Genomic DNA, 6,000 nt, shown 5'->3' on the forward strand with positions numbered 1-6,000 from the left:
GATGAAGCAAAAATATACTACTGAGAATCGTAACCAGTAGACACTTGTTTGGATAAAAACTTAAAATAATGTATTACTTACTATAAATCCCCTCCAATAAATGAGTAGTACAAGAACGCGTAATCGTTCAAAACATTATCGTCTTAAAACTTTCAATCAAAACATAAACACAACAATTTCTTATACGGCTACTCATAACAGCTTCCCTTAATCTTCTGATATAATCAGCTTTAAAAATCTAAAATTCGGGAAAATTGAAACTCACCACTCGCTACTCTCCAAACCTCGGAAGCAGCCGCTTATCAGATACGGAGTCAACAACGATTTCGGTTTTCTAATTCAATCAACACCAAACAAAAATCTTCACATCATGATGACTTTCTGAAGGGGATGAAAAACGCCGCTCAATGTATTTTCCCTCCCAACGAACGCCAACCAAAACAGGAACCCATTTGGTATCACTCAGCACATTTTTCACCATCTCTTTCGCTTCATCAATGGCTTATTTTTATCAGCATCACCACACAGACACGACGGACAGCAACAAAAAAATAATCACAAATTCACAAAACTCACAATCTCCTCACAGCTGGCTTAGCCCGAGGGCAACTTCGGTAGCCTTAAGCTCCTCTGAATTGCCTAATTTCACTAATCGCTTTCGCACATCATTAATCACATTAATGGAAAATCGCTGCCATTGCTGCACTATCTTTTCCGATTTCTCTGCGTGTATCGTGCGTGGGATTCGGTGCGTATGTGTATTTGTTTACTTAGTGTGCCACGAAGCAGCAGTGTGTATAGATTTGGGCGCTTTGTTTTGGATTTTCTTACGCCCGAATTGCCATTCGTTGGGTTTTGTTTTTTCTTATTTTTCCCTCCCGTAAGAAGGAGAGTTTTCCCTTCACTCCCACGCGCCAATGTTGAGTTTTTCACGAGGGGGAAAGGGAAGCGATGTATAGAAAGCGAAATTTGTATTCCAGCTATCGTCTCTTCAGTGATGGGGAGTTTCTTATTTTTTTTTTAGATTTTTTTACAGACCGATGGTCGGAGGGAAAGCACACAAAATAATCGAAGAAATTTGTTACGAATTTATTACGTTATGATTTATGGTGTGCTTTGGGGGAGGAAACGCGCAAAAACAGCGACCGTTGTGCTCTCTGGCCTAGCCAGCGGGGCAGACAACTAAACAAACAATGTTCCGACTTCGGCGAACCGACAGGGTGGAACGAGGGAAAACAAAAATTGTGTTTCTCACTTTTCGGTTGAAATTCACTGTGGAAACGGAATCTGGCTCTTCTTAAACTTTTTTGTTGAAAGTCTGCTCGATGGATTTGTGAAAACAGGTGGGCTGAGAGCGAGACATATCGCTCCAATTACTACACATTCCTTTTTTTTTAATTTGCGTGTGTGAAAAACATGACGATAATGTTTTCTAAACGTTTCATTCGACCACAAACACAATATCAATTCCAGGTAGTGTTCCGCCCGAATGCAGATCCGAAACTAGTCGTCTTCTATCGTGGCTCGTCTGTTTTTGTAACAGCGAGCGTAACAGCGAGCCTTTTTCCGTCACTACCGAACGGAAGCCAACGCCACCAACAGAAGCAACAAAAAACAGTTCATCACCCATTGCCATCCTCTTGGATTCTTTCCATCCGCTCGTCGCACCCACTAAAGCACGGTCTATAGTGGTACCACGCGACAGCAACAGCCAATAATTGCTAGATAAATAGTTACGCACCTCTACACTGACATCTCGTCCCGTCACCAATGCGACACCACTACAGTCAAGCGGCAGCCACCATCCGCGTCACAATCGTCATTGTCCTCGCACTATAGTACACACCATATTCCACCGAAGGTACAAACTATTTGGTTCAAAGTCGTCATCACAACTACACACCCGTCTGACGTACCAAACCCAGCGTTCAACCCGCGACGGATCCACGCAAACCGAACCGAAGTGGTGCCACGTCTAAGGATAACTGTAGGCTCCACGATGTATGCAACAGTAAAGACAACTCGACAGGATTCGGCTGTTGTTTTGGGGCGAAATGGGAACCGACGTCGACAGCTGTTCGGTGCTCGAAGCTGACGTCGAGCATGCGCTTTGTGGCAGCGGAATCTGTGAACGATATACTACGACTTTTTGTCGGAGTTGCTTTGGTAGAGTATACTGGGGTTCGCTGTGATGTGCATTTTGATAAATACATTTTGGAGGAACCCATTCAAAATACCAAATACCTAGGCTGACCAAATAGTTCAGGATTAAAAAACGGGACACGCAAGCAGAGATGCCAACCTTTTGGCTCGTATCTGATATCTTTTGGCTCGTATCCTGATATCCTTACAATCATTCAATTTTGACTGATTTTTCTGAAATGATCCTGATTTATCCTGATTTTTGAATTTTTTACTTTATCACAAAAAACCTATCCGTAATGAATATACCGGGATTCCTTTCAAAGTTTCCCTGGTTGGAAATGAGAAATGTCAGAATAGCCAACATAAAAAAGCTCAAAATAGAATATAATGATTGGTCTTTCTTTCGTTAACTATTTATTCCGAGGCGATTCACGCTTTCGAAAGTACAGTGTCGACATTTATAAAATGTTGAAGTTGACGTGAAATAAAGATTCTCAATCAGATTGAGACGCTCGAATACAAAAATTATTATATTTTGAAGGAAAATAATTACTTGGTGTTTTTTGAATGATTAAAACACGTACTGCATTTATTCCACCTGAAAATCCAATATGATTTTTGCATCACTATGACAGAAAATGAAGCTCAATGTCGTCAACGCCAATTGAATGAATGAACATTGAGGATAATTTTGCGAGATCTTTTTTCCTTTCCACACAATTTTAATGAAATACCTTCAATGGATTGCATTTCAATCTGCGACTCGCTTCGAGAACGCAACGAAAATGCTGTTTTGAAGAGTGGCGGTTGATGAAAATGGATAATTTACAACAATTTTGATCGGCGAAAAAGATATACGCGAAATAAACAACCTTAAGCTAACCCAAAAGTCGATCTTCAGCCGAAGAAAGTCATGCTCTGTGTCTGGTGCGATTGGAAAAAAAAATCTGTACAATAACTTTCTTCCAAGTAACCAGTCGATAAATTCCCATAAGTACTGCTAGCAAATGAACACATTGAAGGTAGCGATCCAGGACAAACATCGTGAATTAGTCTATGTAATAGGCGTAATCTTCCCATCAGGCCAATGCAAAACTTCATATCACTATAAATTACACAATAAAATATTTTGGAATCTGGCTGGGAGGTCCTATCTCACCAGCTATGCTAACCGGTTATTACAACCTCAGATTATCACAGGTTCAGGTCTCTGCAGAATAATTTTAAGGGCAAAAAGTTCGATTCTATGGACAGTATAAAATAATACCTTGGACAGTCTTCGACGAGAAGGCAAACATTATCTGGTAGGAAAGAAAAAACTGTATGAAAGATGACGAGAGATTGTGAAGCAAACCTATGCAAACACAACACACAAACACAAACATTCCGGATAACCCAATGATTTTCCTGATTTAATTTCCATTTTCCCTGAGTTTTGAAAAAAAAATGTTGGCAACCCTGCACTCGAGCCAAAAAAAAAAAGATTAAATATGTTTTTGAAGAATTCTATCAAGGGAAATAAAACTTGGAATAAAATCAAACATTCTTAGGTGAACCTGCTGTGTTCTCTACAACAAAGGAATGTTTAGAAGATGAATAGACTCTGCAAATGACATTATGCTCCTCATTCTTGTTTCTTGTTTGTTTCCGAACGGATGGTTTCGTACGAAGCAAATCTACCCATTCGGACTTTCGAACATGGTTCGTTCGAACGAAATGTGTTACCTCTTTTTTTGCACGAACGTGTTTTTTCGTTTGTCAGTCAAACGCTACTGTTGAGTTGCGAATCAGATCAAGCGTAGAAAAAAAATCAATTTTTGCTTTTGTGATTTATTGAAACGAAAAATAATTATACTCAAATTGATTTTCTCTAATGTTCATTTTAATTAAAGATTTCTATAGAATCCGAAAGAAATGAACAGATATGATTTTTTTGTCTGACATATATTTTTAATTAGGCTACCGTAGAAAATCGTTTCGTCGCCGAGGATAAAATAAATTGCTAATCATTTGAACAGGTGAACGATTATGAGTTTTGTGTAGTTGATGTCATAGAATTTAATCGTTTAAATAAACGCACACCGGTACCCCGGGGCAAGTTGGAACGATTTTTTCGAAGTTCAACTTGAAAGTTATCTTAAATAATCAATAAATTACTAAATTGAAATCTGTTTGCAGCATATACGAGGTATAACAGATGATTTTCGATAAAAAAAATAAAGATTCACACTGTATTTTTTCAAAAAATATCAATTTTGAAAATGTTTAGTTTTCATATTGCTTTTTCCAACTTGTACAGGGAAACTTCGATATAACGTACCCTCGTTATAACGTACCCTCGATATAACGTACATTCTACCTCGATATAACGTACACATTTTCAAAGTCCAAATGAATAATAAAATTAATCTGTATTTTGATACTAAAGCTTGATTTGTACTTTTAATCAATCCCGGAGTACAACTGTTTTATGATTCCGGATTCTAAATGAATCAAATTTTAATCAACAGTACGAAGGGAAACATCATGAGAAAGGTTGGCTTCGTCTTCTAGTTGAATTTATTTATTAACCTAGCAACACAACAAAGTAATATAAGCTACGTTTCTGAGTTCTTTATTATGCTTCGATATAACGTACAATTCGATACAACGTACAATTTTGAAAGTAAAATGTACGTTATATCAAAGTTACCCTGTATATCGGATTTTATCCATCTTGAATATGAATTAATAATCCTGAGCGACATCTTTGCTTATAGTAGCGAACAACACCAATTGTGTGACTATTGGAATTCGCGTTATGTTCATCGACTTTATTATCATTAACGTGAACATTCTCCATATTTTCATACCAATTCGTATAACTTTTAGGTCCGTTTGTCATAGGTTTGTCAAAGCAATAATAAAATTAATCTGTATTTTGATACTAAAGCTTGATTTGTACTTTTAATCAATCCCGGAGTACTTTCATGTTTTGAAAAATAGAACTGCCCTCGGGTGTACTAATCTGAAACAGGTAATATTTTCGCGGTAACCAGCCTAACGAAATTAAATTAAATTGCAATAAAATCTAAGAACATATCGTAATTAAATGGAAGTGAAAAATACACTTCCTTTCCTTACACCTATGCTTCATAAATTTTAATACACTGCGACTTTATTCTTTACTGTGATTTGACAATTTGACTTCCCTAGATAGGTTGAAATTTCGAAACACATCTGGTGACACCAACAGTGTTTATATTCGAAAGAGAATTCGTTCGACCGGCTTCGAATGAAACCAACGATATAATTTTCGAACGTGTTCGAACGAAAGCACATGCGGTCGTGAACAAGAATAAGGGTGTAACTTTTATAAACTTGATCATTTAATTTGTTATATCCCAGATTAATGTTCTATTGAACAATTATTTCTCCACTTTTCCATTGTCCACGCATTTTTTATCGTAGAGAAACAAGAAACTAACAACCAATAAAATAAGTAATCTAAACCTTTTAAGTTAAACGGTTTAACTGTGATTAAACATAATAATGTACTAAAAGCTAGAGAATAATTAGGCAAGTAGCAGTTAGCAGTTATCACACCTCTCCTTCATTAGTCTAGGGCATTGATAACACTAAAATAAAATCGTGGGACATATGATGAAGTCGCTAATTGTGAATAATGGAAATCCAACGTGCCCCACGATTTTATTTTAGTCTTATCAATGCCCTAGACCTATGAAGGAGAGGTGTGATAACTGCTAACTGCTACTTGCCTAATTCTTCTTTAGTTTTTAGTACATTATTATGTTTAATCACAATTAAACCGTTTAACTTAAAACGTTTTTTTTTACTTATTTTATTTTCTGGTTT

General features: G+C 37.0%; 1 protein-coding gene across 1 annotated transcript in view; it reads right to left on the minus strand.

Annotated features, from left to right (window-relative positions):
* Positions 1–1,995, minus strand: part of LOC129769243 (uncharacterized) — a 199,795-nt gene extending 197,800 nt beyond the window's left edge. The window contains exon 1 of the mRNA XM_055771355.1: positions 266–1,995. The gene's annotated coding sequence lies outside the window, so the exon portion shown is untranslated. The remainder of the gene's footprint in view (positions 1–265) is intronic.
* Between the last annotated feature and the right edge of the window lie 4,005 nt (positions 1,996–6,000).

Source organism: Toxorhynchites rutilus, chromosome 2 (genome assembly GCF_029784135.1).
Source record: "Toxorhynchites rutilus septentrionalis strain SRP chromosome 2, ASM2978413v1, whole genome shotgun sequence".
NCBI lineage: Eukaryota > Metazoa > Arthropoda > Insecta > Diptera > Culicidae > Toxorhynchites > Toxorhynchites rutilus.